Source organism: Oryctolagus cuniculus, chromosome 1 (genome assembly GCF_964237555.1).
Source record: "Oryctolagus cuniculus chromosome 1, mOryCun1.1, whole genome shotgun sequence".
Classification (NCBI taxonomy): domain Eukaryota; kingdom Metazoa; phylum Chordata; class Mammalia; order Lagomorpha; family Leporidae; genus Oryctolagus; species Oryctolagus cuniculus.
This window is the reverse complement of record NC_091432.1, coordinates 25,531,702-25,557,121: the sequence shown is the minus strand read 5'-3', so window position 1 is coordinate 25,557,121 and position 25,420 is coordinate 25,531,702. Positions and strand designations below refer to the sequence as shown.

The following is a 25,420-nucleotide window of genomic DNA, read 5'->3' as shown; positions in this document are numbered from 1 at the left end:
ATACATGTTCCCTATGTTTCTGCCTGCATACACATGAAAACCCAAGTAGTTTTTTTTTTTAGGAGTGTAGAATACTTCCTCATGGGTCATCCTTTGTGTTTCATCTCTAGGGGGTTGTTGGGTTGTGAGCCTAGTTATAGATTTAGAAACAAAGAGAGATGGTGGGGTGGATGGGTGGGTTTAGAATAGAAGCAGCCTTGTGTTGCCTGACAGCTGCCTTCAGGGAGGCTGTTACCATTTCCTCAGGCCATGGAGGATTAATTACCTCAGAAGGAAGTACAAATGTCCGTGTCCATTGGGGATAAGTATGTCGATTCCACTGTGGGTAAGGGGACCCTTATCCTGGGGTTTCAGAATCCACTAGGACTGGGGCTGCAGAGGCCAATTCTACAGGGGTGGCTTTTTCTAGAGTACATCTCAAAAATCTTCCAGACATACTCATTACCAAAGTAACATTCCAAAGCTATCTCCCTCTACACTTTGGGTATTTATTATATCAGAACACTATTCCTCACACCATTTTTTTTTAGTCTATTTGTGCTGTTCCAACAAAATACCATAAACTGGGCAATAAATAAACAACAAAAATGTATCTCTCATAATTCTGCAGGCTGGAAGCTCAGGGTTGAGGCACTGTCAAATTTGGTGCCTTGAGAGGCATCCCATTGTGGCTTATAGATGGTGCCTCCTCACTCTGTCCTGACATGGCAGAAGGGGCAAATGAGCACTTGTATCTTTTCTAAGTGTACTATGACTATTCATAAAGGCCACTGTCTCATGCTGTGATCACCTCCCAAATGGTTCACCTGTTAATATCATCACTCTGGGTATTAACACTTCAAAATATGAATTTAGATAGACAAAACATTCAGACCATAGAAATATAGGAATAAATGTAGGGAAGAAAGTGGAGTAGAAGGTGGGATAGGATCTGGGATCTGAGCACAGAAACTCCTTCCATGTATCCAGTGCATAGGGAGTAAGAAAGTAAAATAAAGCTATGAATAACAAGTAAATAAAAAAAGTAGTTAAGAGAACAGAGTTCTGAAGCTAGAGACCCTAAATTCAAATCCTAACTCTGCTATATACTAAATGCTTAATCTTGGAAAATTAGCTTTCTTCTTCAGTTTCCTCATATATAAAATGGGAATAAAAATGAGAACAGTTTCAGGTGCTCTTTTTTAGGGTTAAGTGTATAAATACAATTGTTGTATCTAAAGATAATGTATGTGGGGCTGGTGTCGTGGCATAGCAGGTAAAGTCACCACCTAAGATGCTGGCATCCTATGTTGGCGCTGTTTTTTGTCCCAGCTGCTCCACTTCTGATCCAGCTTTCTGCGAATGGGTTGGAAAAGCAGTCACAGATGGCTCAGGTGTTTGGACCCCTGCTACTCTTGTGGAAGACCTGGGGGAAGCTCCTGGCTCCTGGCTTCTGCCTGGCCTAGTGCTGGCTATTGTGATCATCTGAGAAGTGAACCAGGGGATGGAAGATCTCTCTATTTCTTGGTCTCTGTCTCTCCCCTTCTCTCTGTAACTCTTTCAAATGAATACATAATTTGTTTAAAAAAGATAAGGTATGTAATATGTTTGCTAGATGCAAATGTGATACAGCTAATATAATAAATCTTGTATATTCCAATTATTATTAACCCTTTTAACATTTTTATTGTGATACTACCCACTTACTGTGTAAATGACTCATTCAAATGTAAATTCAGTGCTTTATAGCACATTCATATCTGTTCAACCATCACTGCCACCATAGAATATTTTGTCACTCAAAAAAAGGGCTTTGTAACCACTGTTGGTCATTTTTATAGACACTTCCCTGTCTCAGGAGCCACTCATCTACTTTTTATTCCAATAGATTTGTTTCTCCTATATTCAAATGGATATAGATCTATATTTGTGTCATATTCATATTAAACATTTCACATAAGTGGAATCATACCATATGGGATCTTTTGTGCCTGGCTTCTTTCACTCAGCATGTGTTTAAGGTTTATCTATGCCATAACATCTATAGTACCTCATTCATTTTTATTGCCCAATCCAATAAATGCAATGAACACACCACATTTTATTCTGGTTATTATTATTGCATGATAAAATGTTTTTGAGAGAAGGCCGGGGCGGGGGGGAGGAAGAGCAGAGGTGTAACCCTAATGGCTGTCAAAAAACCCCGGAGCAGCAAGCAGATATGCTTGGTTGGAGAAAGAAAAGGCTGGTTGAGGAAGGGATCTGGACATTTTGGGGCAGCCTGTCAGAGACACATCTGCTTTCTGATGGCTGGTCCTGTCTAGAGAGAGAGGAATTACAGGTGATTCATTCATAGTATCCAGATGCAACCTAATGTAAAAGGAGGTCCTGCCTTCTTATTCACTAGCCCTGTCAGTGTGGGAATTTGACATACCTCCTTAAGTGTCAGTTTCCTCTAATCATTCCCTCAACACCTCTCCATTGCTCCCTTCCAATCCCACTCTTAGCTCTTAGCACATACAGCCAGTTGAGAGGATATCTTAATGAAGTTTAATGCTATAACTAGTACTCAAACAGTATTTTTTTTAACTTTTATTTAATGAATATAAATTTCCAAAGTACGACTTGTGGATTACAATGGCTTCCCCCTCCTAACGTCCCTCCCACCTGCAACCCTCCCCTTTCCCACTCCCTCTCCCCTTCCATTCACACCAAGATTCATTTTTGATTATCTTAATATACAAAATATCAGCTTAGTATACATTAAGTAAAGATTTCAACAGTTTGCTCTCAAACAGTATTTTTCACTTTGTGTTTCTATGTGTGTGCAAACTGTTGAAATCTTTACTTAATATATGCTAAACTGATCTTCTGTATATAAAGAGAATCGAAAATGAATCTTGATGTGAATGGAAGGGGGAGGGAGAGGGAAAGGGGAGGGTTGTGGGTGGGAGGGATGTTATGGGGGGGAGCCATTGTAATCCATAAGCTGTGCTTTGGAAATTTATATTCATTAAATAAAAGTTAAAAAATTATTTCATAAACTGGAAGGTGTTTTTGAAAATACAATAATATTTTTCACTTTATACTGTACTAGAGGCATTTTGGAGTGTTTTCTGATGACAAAAATGTGTTTTAGAACTACTTCAATTTCTTAGGAATTGATATGTAATTAAGGAACAAATCAATGCTCCAACTAGTTATTGAGGTTAGTTGGAAATGGTACCCTACAGACTAAAATATCTTCTAGGAAAGGACTTATCTGATTCATCATTGTGCTACTTTGTTTGCTATAATTTATAGGATGTGGTAACATCTCCATAAACTTATTTTGTTGAAGCAAAAACTGAAGTGTGTATTACATGGCATTAGAGCCTGCATGATTTTCATGCTGTTCTTTCAGTCCTCTCTGTTAGAAAATAAAAAGTTAGTACCGATTCAAACCTAGCTTACATTTAATGATCATATACTATTTGCCAGATCATGTACTGTCTTTATGTGCTTAATGCACATCTCCTCATCTCCTTTTTAAAGAGTCCTTGGGCAAGATAGGTACAAAAGTCTTCTTTTTTAAGTTTTAAAAAAAATCCATAAAGCTGAGACATTAAGCCAGTTTGTTCTAAAGACAAAGACTTAAAAAAGAATTTTTGTTAATTATTGCTTATTAGAATTAAGTGTAATAATTACATATTATTTTCTATACAAAGACTTTAAGTCCCAAAGAAGGATCTGGGCAAGGGTATTGATTTGTTTTGTTTAGATACCACTTATGAGTATTCTGAAAACCATAGGCATTTATTCTGAATTTGGTATTCCACTAAATTGTTCAACTGAGCTGATTCTTAATTTAAATTATAGTCCTTGAAGACCCTGAGGACTCCTCAGATTCTTTGTGTCTCCCCAAACGGAACAGGTCTCCATGCTGTGTGTCACCATACTTTATCCTGCCATTTTTTTTCCCCAAAAAACTTTTCAAAACTCAACTCATCCATGAAATCTTCTGCAGTTGAAGTGGAAGCCACCCAGACATTCTGTTAATATCTTTAGTGTGATTGATATTTCTCTCCTGCAGTGTGGCGAGATAGCATATGCGTATATGTGGGCAAGCGTATATATCTTTATGTTAATGTGCATCTGTTCCTTTTATCTCTATCCTGTACTATTAAGATATTAAGCTCCCAGGGTCTGCCCTTATTTCCTTTCACAGAGGAAACAATGTTTTCACCTGAGTAACCCCAGTGCCTAGCTCTGTGGCGTGATGTACACATTCAATAAACATTTATTGAATGACTGAGTACTCTGTGATGACATTGACACTTTTAAAGGAATCTCTCTCCTCGCATGCAGAGAAAATAAAATCACTTCCCAATAGAAATGCAAATAGCCTGCCTTCGTGGGTATCTTATTTTTAAACATTCTCTGCTGAAATGTGCTGTGGAATAATTGAGACTTAACAGGTGATTTTCATTTCAGCTGTGTTTTCCAAACGGTTGCCACTTACCAAATAAACAATACTGAAACCATGCTTTTTCCCCTTTTTTATATAATATGAGGCTATATTCTTTTATATATCTTTCCTTCTTAACACTATGAAATGTGTTCATATCTTTTTATTTAGCAATGATGTTTTTCTAGGGTTAGGGCAAAAAAAGAATTAAAAATGAACAGTGGGGTTCTAACTGGAAAAGTTTTCTTTTGTCATAAGAGACAAAAGTTGAAACATGGAACTTTTGAGTCATATGAGATTTTTGCTTATTTACACATGGTGTAAATCTTTTAAATATAATATTTTTATTTCATTCAGCAACAGTAAACATGAATAAACAATACAACATCTTCTGTTCTATATGGATTCAGAAGAGGTACTAATGCCTAAAAGGTTTGAATCATAACTGACTTGATTTTATTCTCAATTCTATCTTTTTTCTATTTGAATGATCTTTAATAAATAAATTACTTAGCTTCTTTCCCCTTCAGTGTCTTTGTGTTTGAAATGAAGGTAAAAAAGATGCTGTGACTTGAGAGATAATTTATGCAAAGGGGCTTAGTTCCAGTCATATGCAGAAGAAGTCCTGCCTCCTTTCCTGTTATCTGTCATTACTTTTATGAAAATGGTAATGATAAGTAGATTTGGATCAGTGGATGTCTCCATAAAGAAATGCATTCAAAACCTCTAAAAAATGGATTCCTAACCTTTCACAGGACTGTTATCCATCCATCAAAAATGCTAAATGAAAGGTGAATTCTAAGAAATTACAGCTTTTGAGCTGTTCCATTTGAGCCTTGGGTATAAAGGACTAGTTCTTTTCCTCAAGAATAATGACTCCATGAACACTGTATGGTAGTGTTTCCAATACTGCAGAAGGAGTATGATCAACAATCTCAGTGAAGGGGGAGAGGGATTAACTTGGAGATCATTTACTTGAACATTTACTTGCCTCCAGAGACTCAACAGTAGTTATGTAAGGTCTCAAGGTTTTCCAAGCAACACCTTGGCAGCTTCACTAACCAAGTACCTCTCCTTGGCACTTTGCATCACTCAGACCCAAACACCTACAGCACCGACACTCTAAGCTTTACGTTGATGATGTGATGGCATATATATCATTGCCTTCTTTCACCATCTTCACATCTCTTTTTAATCCCTAACCCAGGGCATTATGTTTCACACTTTATTGGTTTAGTTTCATCAGTAATTGTTCAAATTGATTTGTTTATACCAGTTTTTAATCTTTCCCCCATGCCTCTTAAGATTTTGTGGGACCAGAACCATGGCGCACTAGGTTAATCCTCCGCCTGCAGCGCTGGCATCTCATATGGGCACCGGGTTCTAGTCCCGGTTGCTCCTCTTCCAGTCCAGCTCTCTGCTGTGGCCTGGGAAAGCAGTGGAGGATGGCCCAGTTGCTTGGGCTCCTGCATCTGCATGGGAGACTGGGAAGAGGCACCCGGCTCCTGGCTTCGGATCGGCATAACTCCAGCCTTTGCAGCCATTTGGGGAGTGAATCAATGGAAGGAAGACCTTTCTCTCTGTCTCTCTCTCACACTGTCTGTAACTCTACCTGTCAAATAAATAAATAAAAAATCTTTTAAAAAAAAGATTTTGCTTGTGCCTCCAGCCCCAAATTCTAAAACTTTTTGACAATAGGCACGAGTTATTGCCACTGTAATAAGACATAGGAATCATAACACAGTCTCAATCCTAGGAAAACAAGACCAGCTCCCTCCAAGGCCTATATCCAAGGAGGAAATAATATGGAATATAAAGAGGTGTGTGAGTGTGTGTGATTTAATAGAGGAAGAGGTTCATTTCTAACCCTTTGAAGAAGTTTATCTAAGTCTACAATTGTTTTTCCTCCCAGTTCATGTACCTACATGTCTGTTTATTTCTTTTTTAAAAAAACAGAAAGTTAAAAAAAATCCTATTACTTACGTTTTCAAAATATACAAATAAATAATATAATATATAAAATAATTCAAATCATATTTATAAAATTTCTTACATCCAGAATTTTATTCAGCTGTAAAAAAGAATGAACTTCTACTGTTTACAGCAAAATGGACACAACTGGAGAACATGTTGTAGAATGAAAAAAGCCAGATTCAGAAAGACAACTGCATGTTCTCCCTTATATGTGGGAGCTAAAATTTAAAAAACTAACAAAAAAAAGAGAAAAGAAAGAAATGTATGTATCAATATTGCTGCAAATAAAGATTTGTAGAACTTTGTTTATACCTTTGTCAAACCAATGGTTAAGAATATTATACTGCAATAGTTTTAATGATTACTTTAAAAATGATTATATATGGCTGTAATGGCCATTTTTCCATTCAATTATTGTTTATAGTTGTTGTTTATATTCCTATTAAACTAGGGTCTTTTTGCTTTAGCTGTTAAACTTGTTATTCTGTTGAGTACTAAGCCTTTTTAGTGCAATGTGATTTTAAAATATTATCTCAAATTAAAAAAAAAATAGGAAAAAGAAAGAGGGTGGAAGAGAGAGGAACAGAGGGAGGGAGGAAGGGAATATTATGTTCTTGGAATTGTATCTACAAATTACATTGAATCTGTTAAAAACTAATTAAAAATTTAAAAAAAGATTTTTAAAATATGTAAATGCATTGTGAATGTATCTACATCTATAGACTCAGAGCAACAGCATCACTGTGAATAATTAGTGCTTATATCAATACACATAGCACATCTTTGATTTCAGATGTAAGGTTTCCAACATATTGTACTTATTTTCAATATTCCAATGATTATGCATGCACATATATATTAACTCATTTGTCCACTGATTTTTTTAAACAATAAATATTTGATAAAGAATTAGATCAGGGACAGGCACATTTAGATATATAAAAGTGCTCTTTCTCTACATTCTTGTCACCACTGGGTGTTTTAATTCGAGTTTTAATTTAACGAGCATGGAGGCGATATCCCAAGGGCTTGATACCTGGGTTATTTGGGTTATTTCAGATTTATGGTGCAAAGATTTGTTAACCAGGGTCTGAGTCATGGGTATGTGGGCATGTTTGTTCTATTGCTAAGAACTCTATGAATCAGATCTAATATCTATTTCAATCACTACCAATACAGTAACATTTCAAAGAAAATCTAAACTGGAAAAAGGTGTGTGTATATATATATATATATATATATATATGTTTTTAACAAAAAATTCTCATGGATGTGATAATGACAAAGGGGCAGCAATACTGTTTCACTTGAATTACATATCCCATTTTAGACATTGAAAGATATAATTAATAATTGTTTCTCAGAATAAGTGGAACTCTATTTGTTTCTGAATAAAAATGCCAATCATAAAGTAACAGCCCCTGCAAATTCACCCTTGTAAATGTCTTATTTTTGTATATGAACCTTGACAAGGCTATTTGAAACTTTGTATGCTCTGATATGTTGTGCTGTCCATTTAATGGCCTTTCAATGCATAATAACCCTCAGTGTTATTAGAAAGAAGTCAAAATAAGCTTAATATTGGTATGGCCAATTACTTTTAGTGTATCATTTCCAAATTTGACAAAATATGCATGCATGCACTTAAGGAAATAAAAGAGCTATGGTAATTTATCAAATAAGTGGTGATATTATCTGATATGTGCTAGTATTTTTAATAAGGATTCTTGGAAAATATATCTAAATATTCACATTCCAATAGAATCTGCTATACATTTATGTTAATAAATGATTCTAAATATCATTATAAACTTCATAAATATCAGTTATCATTAATGATAGAATGCTTCCACTATGATCTTTTACTATTCTGTGATGTATTGGTGCTAAGAAATTAGGTAGCATCAAACTTCTGAGATAAATTATTTTGGGTTAAAACATCTGGATGGATACCATTTTCAATTCAGTCTTCAGGTTATTATTTTTAATTATTACTTTTAAAGATTGATTTCCATGGCCAGAGCTGTGGTGCAGCACATCAAGCCACTGCCTGTAATGCCAGCATTTCGTATGAGTGCTGGTTCGAGTCCCAGCTGCTCCACCTCTGATCCAGCTCCCTGCAATGTGTCTGAGAAAGCAACAGAAAACAGCCCAAGTGCTTGGGCCCCTGTAACTCTGACAGAGTTGCAGGCTCCTAGCTTTGGCCTGACCCAGTACTAGCAATAGTGGCCATTTGGGGAATGCACCAGCGTATGGAAAATCCCTCTTTCTCTCCATTTCTCTCTGCAAATCTGGCTTTCTGATAAATAAATATATCTTCTAATAAATAACTAATTTTTAAATGAAAAGTGCTATAAAATCTTCGGGAATATGAGGAAAAGGAAGAAAATTGGGGTTTATTCATTCCAAAATATGTGGGAAAGCATGTATATTTTGAACAGTAGTCTCATACATTCACAATTAACCTAACTGTTCATTCATTTATCTATTACATTAGAATTTATTGAATATCATAAATGAACATATCTTTGGGTGATCTTCATCTGGAGATGTCCTGGATTCTAAATTAGAATCCTGAACTATGATTTGCATTAATTTCTTTCTACAGCAAGTTGTTCCAGTGACCTAGGACCACTTTATCCCTCCTTACACGTATTTGTATTAAGAAGGATTTTGGCTTCGTCTCACTAAGACCCAATCTTTCTACTTTCATATTGTTACTCATCTTTCTTTTAGCACCATGTTTTCCATTTTCTCAGAGTTGTAGGTTTCTCTTTATTTTATCAGTTTTACTTTATATAGGATCAAATTATAACTGAATATTTATATTGGTTTCCTAGTATTAGGGAGCCATGGCTCCAAACACTAGAATTGGTGATAGATTACATATTTACTCTATTTTGCTTCAATTGCTACCTTCTTGTGAAAAGTAGACATGTCAGCAAGTTCCTCAAGAATTTTTCAATGATTTATTTATTTTTTGAAGGCAGAATAACAAAGAGGCAGAGGCAGAAAGAGAGAGAGGTCTTCCATCTGCTGGTTCACTCCACAAATTGCTGCAACAGCTGGAGCTAGGCAGATCTAAAGCCAGGAGCCAGGAGCTTCTTCCAGGTCTCCCACATAGTTGCAGGGGCCAGGGACTTGGGCCATCTTCTACTGCTTTCCCAGGGCATACGAGAGAGCTGGATTGGAAGTGGAGCATCCAGGACTCGAACTAGTACCCATGTGGGATGCCGGCACTGCAGGTGGTAGCTTTACCCGGTCTGCCACAGCACTGCCCCCCCCCAAAGTGTGCATTTTTTAAAGATATATTTATTTATTTATTTATTTGAAAGTCAGAGGGAAAGAAAGGGAGAGACAAAGATCTTCTATCTGCTGATTCACTCCCCAAAATGCCATGATGGCTATCTGTGGGCTAGATCAAAACCAGGAGCCAGGAGCTTCTTCCAGGTCTCCCATGCTGGTAGCAGGGGCCCAAGCATTTGGGCCATTTTCTGCTGCTTTTCCCAGGCCCTTAGCATGGAGATGGATTGGAAGTAGAGCAGCTGTGACATGAACCAGCACCCATATGGGATGCTGGCACTGCAGGTGGTGGGTTTAACCACAACACCAGCCCCAAAGTGTGCATTTGTAATCATACTTCCTGACTCCCAAACCCTTTACATCTTCTACCTAGGCCTTGAACTGTCTTTGGTGGGCTCTCTATATTTTTTCTAAGATATGCTGTTCTCAACAATCATGTTAACCTTTTTCTTTTAATGGTTTCATTAGTTCAAGCATGGGTTTATCCACTACTTCCTAAGACTACAACACTATGCTACCTTTTGATTAAATATAGCCAACAGCATATTTTAAATCTAAGGTGTTCCTATTCTCTACTTGAATGGGATATATAAGAGATATCAGGTTCTTTTGAATATCAGAAGTCTATATTACCTCCTGGAGGACAGGCCTGGTAACCAGCACCAATACCTTCCTTTCACAGTGAACACAGGGTAGAATCGGGACCTTTACGGATTAATTATACTTTTCAGCTTGCTTATTAGCTTACAGAGGTATAAGTTTTGAGTTTCACATTTGAAATATTGATCATTCTTGAAGACTTCTGATATTCTTGAATTATATGCTTAGGATATTTCTGATAATGATCAGTTTTCCAAACAGCACAATGCCCTCAATATTTGTAGATTACTCACATTAGCATGTGATACACCTTCTATGCCACAAGGTAGTGGATCCCACCTTCCTGATAGTTGCCCTGCTTTGATTCTGTTGATTAATAAGCCCCTATGCAACGTGGTGGTAAATATACATGGCTGCCCTTCCATTATGGAAGATAAAATGGTTCAAGTCGTTAGGGCTTTTCCCATTGCCACTACAGTGTAGCCAAGAGGATCACAAGTGACCAGAATAAATAAAACTATTTTGAGTACAAGCTTGAGTCTCAGATGATGAAATCCAAATGAAAGGAAAAAGATTCATTCATTCCAGAGGGTATCCTGCTGAGAATATTGTGAGCCATGTGGCTTTCTACAAATGCTTAATTGGGTTCATAATACTATACCAAGTGCATTATTTGCCTTTTCTTCAAGTTTATAAATTCATTTCTACAATTTCAATAAATTACCATGAATTTGTTTGCCAACAAATTCCCATTACTTGCCAACAAGTATATTGATGATGTATTAAATTCATATTACAAATTCTAATATATTGAGACAAGTACACTGAGGAGATACATAAGCTCACTTAGTACCAAAATAAACCATTTCCACTATATGCCCTTTATAGGATATTTAATAGTATGCATCAGAAATAAAAGTTACTCTATATTTTTTTAAATAGCTAAATCATAATTGACAGTGATTTACTGTATATGGATGCTTCCAAATTTATGATGGGATTTTGTACTTATAAATAAATAATAAATATAAATAAAGTAAATGAATAAATTTTAGGTCAAATCATTGTTAACCATAGATCATCTATAGTCATATACTGTAAAATGACACAGACAATACACCCATTGTCATTATGAAAATACACTATTTCTAATGAGAACTTGGAAAAATTCTGCCCGGAAGATGACCTGCTTTTTAAAAGAAATCTCAGTGCTGTGGCTGCTGCCATTACCCAGGAAACATTATTTGGGTGTGTTACTAGGTTAAGAAAATTATGGTGCAAGATTTAAAGACCCTTACCCTTTATTAGAAAGACTTTACTATTGCTCAATATTCACAGGAACTAATTCTCATTTCTCATTTTTATTTTCTTCCATGTGAAGGTAATTTAATTATAGAATCTTCTTTGGTGTCTCTTTACCCTCTTCCTTTCTCTTCTCCTTGATCAGCTTATTTGATGGGTGAATTTTGGAGCAAGATTTTGTGAATCATAGTTTGAGTTATTCTCTTCTCCTAAATCTTCCCATCTACAGTAGGTAGCATGCAAGAAGTTGCATTTAGGTCTCCTTCGCCCCACTTGAAACCTCATAGTGCAGGCTCCCAAGTTGGGGTTGTCTGCAGCTGTCCAGAACTCCTTGGTCTTCCAATGGGAAATCTATCAGATGCTGTGGTTCAATGTTAGGAGGGTTATTTTTGCCACACACATAGAAAAAACATTCTTAAATATTAACTGCCTTACTAACAAAAGTGATATTTCTCTCTCCATTTGTTATGCTGATCTGTTGACCCTCACTTTTCTCTGAACTTCAACAATTGGAATGGAAACCCAGTAAGAACACATAGTGGTTTGGCACTTACCTTAGAAACATTTCTTCAGTAGGTCCTGATCTTTCCCAGAAAACCCACAGAAGTTAAATAAGTGCTCTGGATTCCTGCAGATGGTGTTCCTTTACACCTGGAGGAGAATAATACAAATAACATTTTTTGAAATCATACTCTACAAATGAGAAGAAATTTAGGATTACATGTTCCTGTCTGAAACGCTTCCCCAAATTTAGTAATTTCAAGTGATAGAATATTCATCTTTCATATGTTTGTGTTATATATGACTAACAAACATAGAAATGAGTAAAGTAAGCAGATATTTATATACGTATACATACATGATATAATACATATCTATGAATTTCTTGCTTCACTCATCTTTGCTGTTTTTCATTTACTTATCAATATTCATTGCATTTTCTTATTAAAATGTGTCATACTAATTTCATTGGGGAAGCTTTTTATGTATACATGGTTTAATACATAAACTTGAGTAAGCTTTTGTTCTCATCTTTCTGGCCATGAAGTCTAAACAATATACATAATTGCCTACTTATTTTAATCGTACTAGTCAAACAGACATTTTTTAGAAGTTGAAAATATGCCCCAAATGTACACATTTCTACATTTGATATAGCAACAAAATATAATAAAAACTGGCAGTGGATTGAGAATCAAAGCTGAATTCAATTCATAACTCTTTGTAATTTTCAGTAAGTATCCAAACCTTGCTGAGTCTTAATCTCTCTATATGTAAAATGGAGATCTTTGTACAAAATCACAACTATGGCTCTTCCATTTCTGAAGTTACATGGTAATCGTCCTTCTAAAGACATGGTTTGATGTTGGTAGGGAAAATGATCAGGAAGAATTTATGAGAGCAACCCTCTCAGATTTAGATAAAGCATACATTCCCATAAACATATGTGTACCCAATTACTGGCTTCTTTCTCTGTTGAGCATTTTGTTACTTCAAGATAAATAATACTATGATGACTAATCAATTAATTTGAGGCTTACTATTGATTTAAAAAATCGATTGCCTACATAATGGAGTTTGGAAAATCTTGATTTTTAAGACACAGAATTAAGAATCCTTTGAGATGTGATGACCAGTGTCTCAAGCATCTTGCCACTGAAGTGGAAAAGCCAGAATTCAGAAAGGACTAAGAAACTGCAGTCAACTTGGAAAACAGCTTACAGAATCTAACATGAGATCATGTTTTTTTTTTTTTTTTTCTCAAGTATCTTCCAAGGAAAAAAATATTTGTAAGTGAAATATTCATCCTAATTGGTGTTATATATATCACTGCTTTGTAAAATATGTAACGATCCCTAAAATAGGGAGGAAAGCTGAAATCAGTACTCACAAGGAGAATTTTAAAACTGACATAATGGCTTTGTTGTTGTTATGGGAATAATGGAGACTAATTTAAGTTTGTAATACATTTTTGACACTAGATTAAATTCTCCACATCAGTTTTACAGATTACACCTCATTGCAACTTAACAAAAATTTTGAATTGACTCCCATTTTATAGAGGAGGAAACTGAGGCATAGATGTATATATCAGTTACCCAGAAAGAGATAAGTGGAAGAATTAGCAGATCTGTTTTATCCTAAAGCCTCCATTCTTGTTTACTATGCACTGCATATTTTGGCATTACAAAGCTTGATGGCTACACCTAGGCCAATACACACTCAATTTCATTAGGTTGTCCTAGGCATAAGTATATTGAGGAAGGGACTTTCAAAAGAGAAGGTTAAGGGCCTTCCCTGATCAAAGGGAAAGTTAAGAATTCTTTCAGAACAAAGAAAGGGTGAAGTGGCCTAAACAGTAACCATGCATAAGTAACCTTATGGTGATCCTATAGCCTTAAAGTACCCACATGGAATTATGTAACCATATAAGGGAGAGAAACTAACTAGGATTGCATATAGGCAATTCCTACTTTGTTTGTGGCTCAGATATTTGTATATGAATCCACTGGGCCTTATGCCAGCATAAATAAATCCTGCTTCCTGCTAAAGCTTCAGTGTTGTGTCTTTGTGTCCAAGTATCCCACAATAATATATTATCTATGCCTCTAAATGTATCAGTAATTATTCATCTTTTTATATATGAAGATCTTTCTGATTTCTAGGTGGGCTTTGATTTTTATATTTTATTTATATGTTCTGGGGGAAAAATAACTCTTTTTCTAACTTTAGCCTGAGTTTTCTGTTTGAAATTTACCAGATTTCAAAGAATTTTATTGATAGCAAGATGCCTACTTAACACATACAAGTATCTTTGCACAGTGAACCGAATTACATGATGCTGCCTGCAGGTATGTTGCATCAGCTAAGAAGAAACTATGGGATGGGCTGTTGTGAAGAGAAGAACAAAGATAAGCTTTGTTCGTCAGAATGAAGCGAATCTTACCATTATTCAAGTTCATAACATGTAGTGCAGAATAAAAGCTTTGCTAATCATTTAATTCCAAACCCACACTGAACCAGTGAAAGGAGTAAGATATAAAGTGTTTATGAAGTAAAAACCAGGCTTCTGGATTTTCTCTCTCCAATAATTTCTAGTTATATTGAATCCTTGATCCCTGTGTTCATGTGCATCTCTTAAAGAAGGAAATACACTACTCTAGACTTGAATGTGTCAGCCACGCTGTGTAATTTAAGACTCAGGCAGTGAAGTGTTTACAACCAAGATCTTGAGCAATTGCTGCACCTGAGTTATACCAATCCAGGCTGGTAATATCACTTCCTGGCTATGGAAATTTAAGAAAGTGGCTCGATCTGTCAGTATTCCTACTTATAAAACAAGAGAATGAGAGTTGCCCCTCTCTGCAGTCCTTTTGGAGAGTAAATGAGGAAAACTGTATAAAGTACTTTGCATCAGCATCCACTCCATAGAAAGCATATACAAAAACTTCAGGTATGGTCATTATTATTATCATCATAATCATCACCATGATCATCATCACTTAATGTGTGTCTAATGCAATGGAAAATTGTTTGTAAATTATGTTTCCATTTAAATAATGATACATAAATCAATCCCAATAAAAGGAGATTGTGGTTGAAGAACTAACGAGAGAAACTGAAAATGGAAAGACACTAATATCTATGTAAATTTTAAATTAAATATTCAATACTTTGAAAGAGTAGGAGCAAGAATTGATTGTTTTGCTCAGCACTGTTTAAAGCAATTTAACCTAGAGGCAGAACTTCCAAGTTCTAATAGATAGACTTGATACTTAAATGATTTTATGTAACAAAAAGCAGGAGTCATCTCACATTTTTTCTTAATCATAATAAGTTGATATGAAAGAAAGTCCGTTTGGATCCTGCTGTTAGAGAGCTCCCTTATGCAATCTCCATATAAAAATAGTTCCAAATCAATACAACATGTTTTAAATTTACATTAACATTTAAATTAATGAGAAGCTCAGCGTGAATTACGGAGTTTTTGGTGTTTGGGACCAGATCCCTTCTTGCCAATTTGGAACAGAGTCCATTGACTCACCTTCTTAGTCTCATAAACAGCTTTCAGACTTCATGTATTTTCAGTGCCAGAGGATTTTCAGGCTGATGAAAGGTGCCATACTGACATCACCAGGGAATGAAGTTGGCCCTATCCTCTAAAGATGTAAAATGCTTCCAGCAACAGCACACACCCTCCCTGGAGGGAAGTTTGCCACAGATTATTGTCAGATCTGTGAATGTTTTTAGGTTCACTGCTTACTCCCTTTTTCCCAGGAGTTCTTTTTTTCATCAAATATTTCTAGGGAACCTGGACAGAGAACTGTGCTAAAGCAATACAGATTCTCCTTCAAGGAATTCACTGTCTTCTGTATGATATAGTTATGCATATAAATAATTCCAGAATAACGTGACACATTCTATGATAAAAGAAGTTACACACGGGATGTCATCAGAGGCACCTGAATAAGACTGGAAGAGAGCCAAAAACAACTTTCTGAAGCAATAAGGCTTAAAAAAGAATTAGGTATTAGTCAATTATAAAAGAACACGACTCAGCACTGAAGGGGACTCAGGAAGGGTTTGAGAATGACTAGTGTGAGAGGTAGCAGGCAGGTGCATTTGTGTGTGTGTCTGAATCCATGTATGTAACTTTAAAGTTAATGTTTACACTCTTTAGCACTGCATGAGATTGTCCACAATTTTGTTTCTTTCTAACCATATATGTGCAACTTCTTTTATACAAACGTGGGTGTAGTAAATTAACATACATGGTTCTGAAGGGACAAAAGTGGCAATCTCACATAATATGCTAAAGAATGTAGACACTATCTTTTAAGTTATACAGATGCAGTTCAGATGTGTTTCAAGTGGGCTTGATTTAAGAAGTATCACAACAATGTAGAAAATAGATGGAAGCACTTCATACCATTGCTAATAGACCTTAGCAAATCCAAACATGATGGCTTCTTTAGAATTTTACCAGATGCAGGGTACAGGTATCACAGAAAGTCACAGAAATTTAATTCCAGCTCTCATGGATCTCCTGTTGACTGTGGGTAAGATGAGGCAATGGGATCCAGAATGAGCAATTGCTGCACCTGAGTTATACCATTCTCACTCATTTTTGTAAAAGCTATAAATTTAGTAATAAAAATTTACCAGGGTCATGATTAGATATTTTGTCAGAGTAATGAGCAGGATAGGCATGGTCTCTACACTCAATCTACATTTTAGGGATTCACATTGTGATACAGCAGGTTATGCTGGTGCTGCAAATCTGTCATACTATATGAGTGCTGGTTTGAATCCTGGATGCTCCATTTCCAATGCATCTCCTTGTAAATGAACCTGGAAAAGCAGTGGAAGATGGCCCAAGTACTTTGGTCCCTGACAGAGTTCTAGGCTCTTGAATTCAGCCTGGCCTAGTGCTGGCTATTGCAGCCATTTGGGGAGTGAACAAGTAGATGGCAAATTCTCTTTCTTTCTCTCTCTCTCTTTTTGCCTTTCCAAAAAAGTGATAAATGAATCTTTTAAAAAAGAATTCTTAATTTTTGTGAAAATTAAGAAAAATAAAATTAAGTAAATAAAAATATTTATAAATTGTATTAAGAAACTAACAGAGTGATGTGATTATAATTAGAATGGTATGAGTCAGTGTCGCTCCCCCTCTTGGTGGAGGAACGACACTAAACCCTGCCTAGGCTTCATATCCGAGTCACGGCACCATTATGTCGCTCCCCCTCTTCATGGAGGAACGACACAGGACCCTGCGCTGTTCTTTTTTCTGCTCGGCCCTCCCTGGGTTTGCTGCTGGTTCTTCCCGGGTTGGCTACCGACCCTTCCACCTCCGTGGAAGGGCGGTTCCCCCTGGCCACTTTCCCTACTTCCACGGGGGAGCGGCACACCGCTGGCCGGCTCTCTCGGGGTCTGCACAGGTATTCCTTCAGATGTTCCCTATGCATGTTGTCTCTCTCCTCCTTTATAGTCCTCTTCCACCAATCCCAACTCTGCTACCCACACACTGAGTACGCTGCTCTCCTGCAATCAGGAGCAGGTCCTGCTGTTTATTGGTTGAACTGGAGGCAGCTGTGTAGAAGCTGTTTCCTCCTCTCCCAGCGCCATATTGTGGGAGAGAAGATGCATAGAATAAGTCTTAACTCCAGTTACTTAGTCTAGTCCGAGTTGCTCTCCACAAGGCTGGGTTACCTAATTGAGACAGTGATGAGCTTTGATGGCGACTCACTAGATTCAAATCCCAACTTTACCATTTTCCTATTATGCTGTGCTAGTAAGATCTCATGTCTCAGTTTCATCATCTGCAAAATGGAGCTAAGTGTTGCACTTTATAGGCTTGTTGTGAGGACAAAATGAGTTAAGCAACACACAGTGATTAACCTAGTACTTGGCATAAAACAATAATCAAAATTATTAACTATTATTGTAGTTGTGGTTACTATCATTATTCTATTATTACTTATATCATTTTATGGGAACTTGGCCAAGGTAGCCCTCTTTGGAAGGGTGAAACTTCACATTGGGTCTAAAGAATGTGAAAGAGCCAGATATGTGAAGAGCTTGAGGAAGGAGGCTCACATCATCTCCTAGACAGAGCCAACGGTGGTGCATTTCTAAACTGAGTTTAATGATGAAATGTCTCCAACTTACTTGAAGCAACTTCGTTATAGATATTATATTATGTAAATTCTAAGTGTTTAAGCTATGAAAGGGAAGGTGTGGTCACTTGTTTTAATTAAGAATCTGTGCTGCAAAGGTCATCTACAGAAGTTATATAAGAAAACTGCATTTGATCACTATCATTAGCTAACTGACTGTTAGCTATCAGAAACTTAGATGCTTTAACAAGTACATATGTCTATAATTGTATTTAAATGTGATAGAAATGAGCCTTTGTTGATGAAATTTGTGATATTCAACACACATACATTACTTTACACATGTTTTGAGATACTTCTCACACTTAAATTTACACACTTCTAGAATCTAGTTATGCCAAAGGACATATCACTTAGAGATGATACTCAAGGTTTAATTTATAACAGGTTCTCCGTTCATCTATGGGTGAGAATTACATTTCATTGAATGCTCTAACAGATTGTACTAATATTGCCTCTGGAGTGCTATTTGCTGAAATATAATATCCAGGGAACATAAAAGAATGAAAAGTTAGAATTTTGTTGCACTTTCAGAACAGATTGTAGAATCTCTTTTGTGTTTGCTTACTATTGCAACTGTATCGATCTAGTAAACATATCTGTGGCACAATTAAATAGTGACTTTAGTTTCTTATAATCTGATAATGAATATATAGGTAAACCTCAACCAACTCAGACTTCTTTGAGAATTACTATATGCCAAAAACGGAATCTATATGCATTTGTATTATGGAAGACCAAAGTAGCTTAGATTGGTTTGCAATATTTAACTTGTCCAAGGAGCAAAGAGGAAACAACTGCATCTGGGGTGTGATAAGGAAGACACTGCTGGAAACTGAAATTTTAGAAGTAGATAAGAACCAACGTGTATAGGGTCTTGGAGCTCCAGATAACATTATTGGATTCCATTCTCATTACTGGCAATCCTCTGAGATATGCAGAGAGTGCCACTAATGTGTTTAGATTTTTTTTTAATATAATAAGGAATGTGATCAAAATGGGTTCTAAGGATGTTGTGTATTGTACACGACTTGGCTCCCCAAACCTCAGAGTCTTCATGGTTGATGCAATAGTGGGTAGAGATTTGACCTAATTATGGTATCTTATAGATGGTCCAGGTAGGAGGTCTCTAGATCATTGGCCTTTTGCCCTCAGAAGATGGTTTTCTTGAGAAATTTGGTGATACAAATCAAGCATGCTTTTTTTTCTCTCTGCTTCCTGATTCATCATGGGATTGTCTCACCACCCATCCTTTGCTTTCACCAATAAATTTCCTTATCTTTGACTGTGAACCTTCAAACTGTAAGCTGAAATAAACCTACTCACTCCTAAATTGCTTCTAGGTATTGTAGCAAAGTAACAGAAATAAAACTGTCACGAGAGGTAGGATTGCATGTAGGAGGGGGCAGTTTAGGAATATGCAGAAATTCAGGCAACAGGCTCCTACTACAGTGGTAGAAATGGATATTACAAAACAACAATGGATTTTGAGATGCATTTTGGAAGAAATATTAATATAATTTATTTGTGGATTAGCAGTGAAAATATAGTCAGGAAAGACTCCTGGGATTGGGGTAGCTGTTGGGAAATCATAATGCTGAGTGTGGTTAATAGAAGTTGATATATTTGAGCTCTGGTTCACACTTCTAAAGAGCCCCTCTAGAAATGGAAGAGGAATAAATGCAAAGCATTCTGTTGACTTCTCCTTGTAGCCACTCAGCAAGCTGCTGATTCTAATCATAGGGATTTCAACAGAGACTACCTGTGGGTGAACACATGCTCTCTGGGGACATGTGAGAAGCCTTGTTCACATAGGAAGGTCACATTTTCATGACAAAATATGAGTATATAAGCAGGAAGGCCCAGTGTTTCAGATTTATTTGAAATACATTGAGATTTGCTGTTCCCTTCTAGAGTCAAATGGCAACATAGAGGTGTTCCATTTTCAGTTATAGAGAAGGTATCGCATTGTAGAGGAGATGACATTCATCAGAAGCTAGGGAGGGGCCTGCATTGTGGCACAGTAAGTTAAGCCATCATGTTTGACCCCAACATCCTAGGGCATCAGATACTGGAGTGCCAGTTGGGTAACGAATCAGCAGGTAGAAGATCTTTTTCTTCCCCTATTTCTCCTTCTCTGTTGTTCTGCTTTCAAATAAATAAATAAAATAACTTTTTAAAGTAGAGATCCACAATCATCCTTGACTTCCAGGTTCAGCGTGTGACCACATTTCCATAGTCTTTGATTTAGTCAGTCAGCAAGTCATTCATTTATTTAGAAAATGCTTACTATGAATTAGCCTGTACTTGGCCATGTCTGAGCATGAAGGTTAATCTCCTTTAGCTCCTCTTCAGTCTCTACATTTCCTAAATATTTAGCCCATTAAACACAATAAAAATGTCTGAAGTGATATTCAAAAGTCTGAATTCACAACACTCTATATCAACTTAATTTTTTAATTATTTAAATTTTGCAATTTTAAAAAAATTATATAAATTTCATAGGTACAGCTTTTGGAATATAGCAGTCTTCCCCCAAAAACCACCCTCCCAACCCCACTCCTGTTCCACCTCCTACTCCCTCTCCCATCCCATTCTTCATTAAGATTCATTTTTAATTATCTTTATATACAGAAGACCAACTCTATACTAAGTTTGTACCCACACACACACACAAAGTATTAAGTACTGTAACTTAATTTTTGTCAAATTAATGAGTAAGGAAATAATAAAGTCAATTACTTTTATATTTGATCTGTGAAAACTTTATCTCCATTAATTCCTCTAATCTCCCCCTTTTCTTTTAATGCTTCCAAATTCTGATTATGGCTGTGCTTGAGAATCGTTTTTTTTTTTTTTGAAGAATGGATCAATCATTTGTAAAAATAATGTCATGATATTCATATATGTTAATGAGTATGTAACACAGACACTGACTAGGTTTGTAGACAGACACTACTGAAACTGAAACCTTTTCACATGCATTTTAAAAGAATTTGGTTTGCATGGGAAGAACTAAAATGAGAAAATTTACATCCAACTTGATATTTTACATTTCCATGTCCTGTATAACTTTGAAAAGAGACAGCTAAACACTCTGTGCCACAGTATTTTTATCTAAAGTGGAATTAATTCTATATTATCACTTAAACTATTCTATTTAACATAGGAACTAGGAGCCTGGTGTTCAGTAAGTATCATCATAGGGTCTTTGTTTCTTGTCTCAAAATAAGGAGAGTATATCATTACAACTATTTCAAATAAAATGTTAAGAAAGCAAGAGAAGAGTTGCCTTAAAGAACGTATTTGCATCATTATCATTTCAGTGGGACAGAGCAATAAGTCTACACATTTATTTTTTCCATGTTTGCCAGTAGCTACTGGAGATAGCGGAAGCCGAGGAGCTGCATGTATACATCAACCTATGAATTTACATTTTCTCTTGTACTTCTCTAAGGCAGGAAACAATAATCAATGATTAGAATAGCTCTAATCAAATCATAGTTTCATAAATGAGGTATAGTACATTTTCTAAATTACAACCGGGTTGGAAAAATTAGTAATCCCAGGAGTAACTGGTTGTTATAACCTCAAATGTTTTTCCTAGACAGTAATAACCTTAATGACAATTTGTTATAATTCAATAAATAGGAGATAAATCATTTCATTTTAAAAATAGAATATTTGCTTATAGCATGCTCAGAATACATTTTGATTCCATTTTATAGAATCCATTAATGTGGGAAAGGTAACTGGGTGAAATGCCTAAAACTTTCTGCACTAAATATTGATTCATGTCATTTAGGTTATATTAATGCATTTTGAGGTTTTTATGAGGCAGTTTTTGTAGCTCTAAAAGAACAAACACTGCCACATTTCTAAGTCTATTTGTCTGTGGGGAAAAAAAAGAAAGAGAGAGACCTTTGTGGTGCACGAAATCCTAAGCTCAGTGAAGGGATACCATGTGTGAGTGACAAAATGCCACTCTTTGTAAGATGGCCCAATTCTGAACTCCATACTCTCTCATTATGTATTCTGCTAATAGCACATGGAACTGAAAATAACATTGTGTGGCATTGTGGCATATCGGGTAAAGCCACTGCCTGCAATGGCATCCCTTATAGGTGCTGGTTTGAGTCCTGAGTGCTCCACTTCTGATCCAGTTCCCTGCTAGTCACCTGGGCAAGGAAGCAGAAGGTGGCCCATGTGCTTGGACCCCTTCCACTCACTAGGGAGACCTTAATGAAGCTTCAGCCTGGCCCAGCTCCAGCTGTTGTGGCTGTCTGTGAAGTGACCAGCAGAGAGAAGATCTCTCTCTCTCCTCTCTCTCTCTCTCTCTCCCCACCCCCAACTTTGTGTAACTCAGATTTTGAAATAAATAAGTAAATCTTTAAAAAAAGGAAAATCACACCTACTTTTGTAAAAAGCAGGCCCAACATTAAGCTTTAATTCAGTCTTGGTTTACTTGGGAAAACTAATTATGCAGAGTTGTCATGGGAGAACAGAACTCAGCACTTAATGACTCAGCAAAAAGACACCCAATTGAAATGCCAGTGCACATGACTAAGGAAGAGAGGAGCAGCAAGGAGAAATGGGAATGGGTACAGCCCTGTGAAGTAAAGTCATATCACTAGTTGTGCTCATATGAGGTATGAGGATATTGAGTCTCTAGAAACCAAACAAACCTTTAGGACACTGGGCTGGAATCCAGGATTCTGGGTTGTTTTGGTAAAATACGATTAAAATTCATGTGCCTCAAGGTACTGAACAAGATCCAAAAATGGGGATGATGGGACATTCAATTTATTTTCTTTTTCATTTTTTTAAAGATTTATTCACGCATTTGAAAGGCAGAGCCAAAGAGTGGCAAAGGCAGAGAGAGACAAAGAGGTCTTTCATCTGCTGATTAACTGCCCAAATGGCTGCAATGGCCGGAGCTGAGCTGATTCGAAGCCAGGAGCCAGGAGCTTCTTCTGGGTCTCCCAAGCGGGTGCAGGGAGGCCAACGACTTGGGTCATCTTCCATTGCTTTCCCAGGCCATAACAGCAAGCTGGATCAGAAGTGTAGCAGCCAGGACTCAAACCAGAGCACATATGGGATGTCGGCACTGCAGGCGGCAGCTTTACCTGGTATGCTGCAGCGCTGATCCCAGTAAATACGATTTCAATTTAACATAAAAGCATTTTCTGGTCATCAAAACTATCCAAGGGTGGACGAGACTGTATGAGGAAGTGAGTTTATTATCCGTTAAAGTATTTAACTATGGACTGCACAACCACTCCATAGTTGCTTTCTAACTTGACGTAGTGTCATTTTCAGAATTCAATGAGTTATGCTGGTTTTGTGTTAATTTAGTGAAGAAGAGACAGTAGCATTATGAATATACATGAATAGCAGTTGCTTATGTGGTAGAGTTTTAAAGTGGTGTGATGGTTGATTTCAGCTGTTAACTTGACTGGGTTAAGAGATGCCAACATAATTGGTAAAACATTATTTCTGGATGTGTATGTGAGAGTGTTTCCAGAAGAGATTAATGTTTGAATCAGTTGACTGAGCAAAGATCTGCCCTCCCCAGTATGGCAGTATGGGCCAGCATCTTTTTTTTTTTTTTTCTTTTTTTTTTTACAGGCAGAGTTAGACAGTGAGAGAGAGAGAGACAGAGAGAAAGGTCTTCCTTCCATTGGTTCACCCCCTAAATGGCCGCTACGGCCAGCGCGCTGCAGCAGGCGCACTGTGCCGATCTGAAGCCAGGAGCCAGGTGCTTTCTCCTGGTCTCCAATGCGGGTGCAGGGCCCAAGCACCTGGACCATCCTCCACTGCCTTCCCGGACCACAGCAGAGAGCTGGACTGGAAGAGGAGCAACTGGGACAGAATCCTGCGCCCTGACCAGGACTAGAACCCGGAGTGCCGGCGCTGTAGGCAGAGGATTAGCCTAGTGAGCTGCAGCGCCAGCTGGGCCAGCATCTTCTAGTCTCTTGAGTGCCTGGACAGAATTGAAAGGCAAAGGAAGGGTGATTTCTCTTCCTTTCCTTTTTTAAAAATTAATTTTTTAATTTTTAGGTTTTTTTTTAAATTTTTAACATGTATACTATCGTTCTTCAAGCTGGAACATCCATGTTCTCCTTCCCATAGGCTTCACAGCTTCAGGTTCTTAGGCCTTTGGACTCAGTCAGTGCTTTTCACCACTATCGTTGCATTCTTCAGACTCAGAGTGGATTGTCCCACCAGCTTTTTTATTCTTCAGCTTTCGGATGCCATATTTGGGACTTCTCAGCTTCCATAACCGTGTGAGTCAAATTTATCTCCTATTATTTCTGCCTCTCTGGAGAACCTTGACTATTACAGGTGGGATTACAAACATTGGCCCAGGTTTCCTAATATGTAAATTACACTCAAGGAACAATTTCTCTCATGAAGATTTCCCTATGTTATGTGGTCTATAAAAATTGGATACACTGGGGCCAGCGCCATGCTGCAGTAGGTTAATCCTCTGCCTGCGGCGCTGGCATCCCATATGGGCACCAGTTCTAATCTCGGCTGCTCCTCTTCCAATCCAGCCCTCTGCTGTGGCCTGGGAAAGCAGTAGAAGATGGCACAAGTGCTTGGCCCCTGCACCCACGTGGGAGACGGGGAAGAAGCTCCTGTCTCCTGGCTTTGGATGGGCACAGCTCCGGCCGCTGAGGTCATTTGGGGAGTGAACCAACAGAAGGAAGACCTTTTCTTTGTCTCTCCCTCTCATTGTCTGTAACTCTACCTCTCAAATAAATAAATAAATAAATAAATCTTTTTAAAAAATTGGATACACTTTAGAATTATATTAGTTTCTTACTGCTGCCATGACAAAGTATCACCAACAGGATGGCTTAAACAACAACAGATTATTTAGAAAGAAAGGAAAAGATTTTAATTAATGCTTTAAGAAAAGCACACTACTGGCTCTTACTACCCATGAATACAGTAGGCTAGAACTTAGGAAAATAAGTTGAGGATACAATAAAGCATTTTAAGAGGTGTTTATAAAAGTGCTTCACAGTAATACAAAGGTATGAGTAGGGGAAGAAGCTAATTATATTTACTTAGCTATCTACATGCTATTTCACTGGGCATGTTCACTCATAATTGCAAAATTCCAGAAATT

At 37.1% G+C, this 25,420-nt stretch overlaps 1 protein-coding gene across 8 annotated transcripts in view; it reads right to left on the bottom strand.

The window, feature by feature from the left end:
• The window catches only part of LRRC4C (leucine rich repeat containing 4C), a 1,373,254-nt gene that overhangs the window by 207,132 nt on the left and 1,140,702 nt on the right, over positions 1 to 25,420 (bottom strand). For all 8 annotated transcript variants that reach the window (XM_051826000.2, XM_051826012.2, XM_051825996.2 and 5 more), the window contains one exon: positions 12,160 to 12,256. The gene's annotated coding sequence lies outside the window, so the exon portion shown is untranslated. The remainder of the gene's footprint in view (positions 1 to 12,159; positions 12,257 to 25,420) is intronic.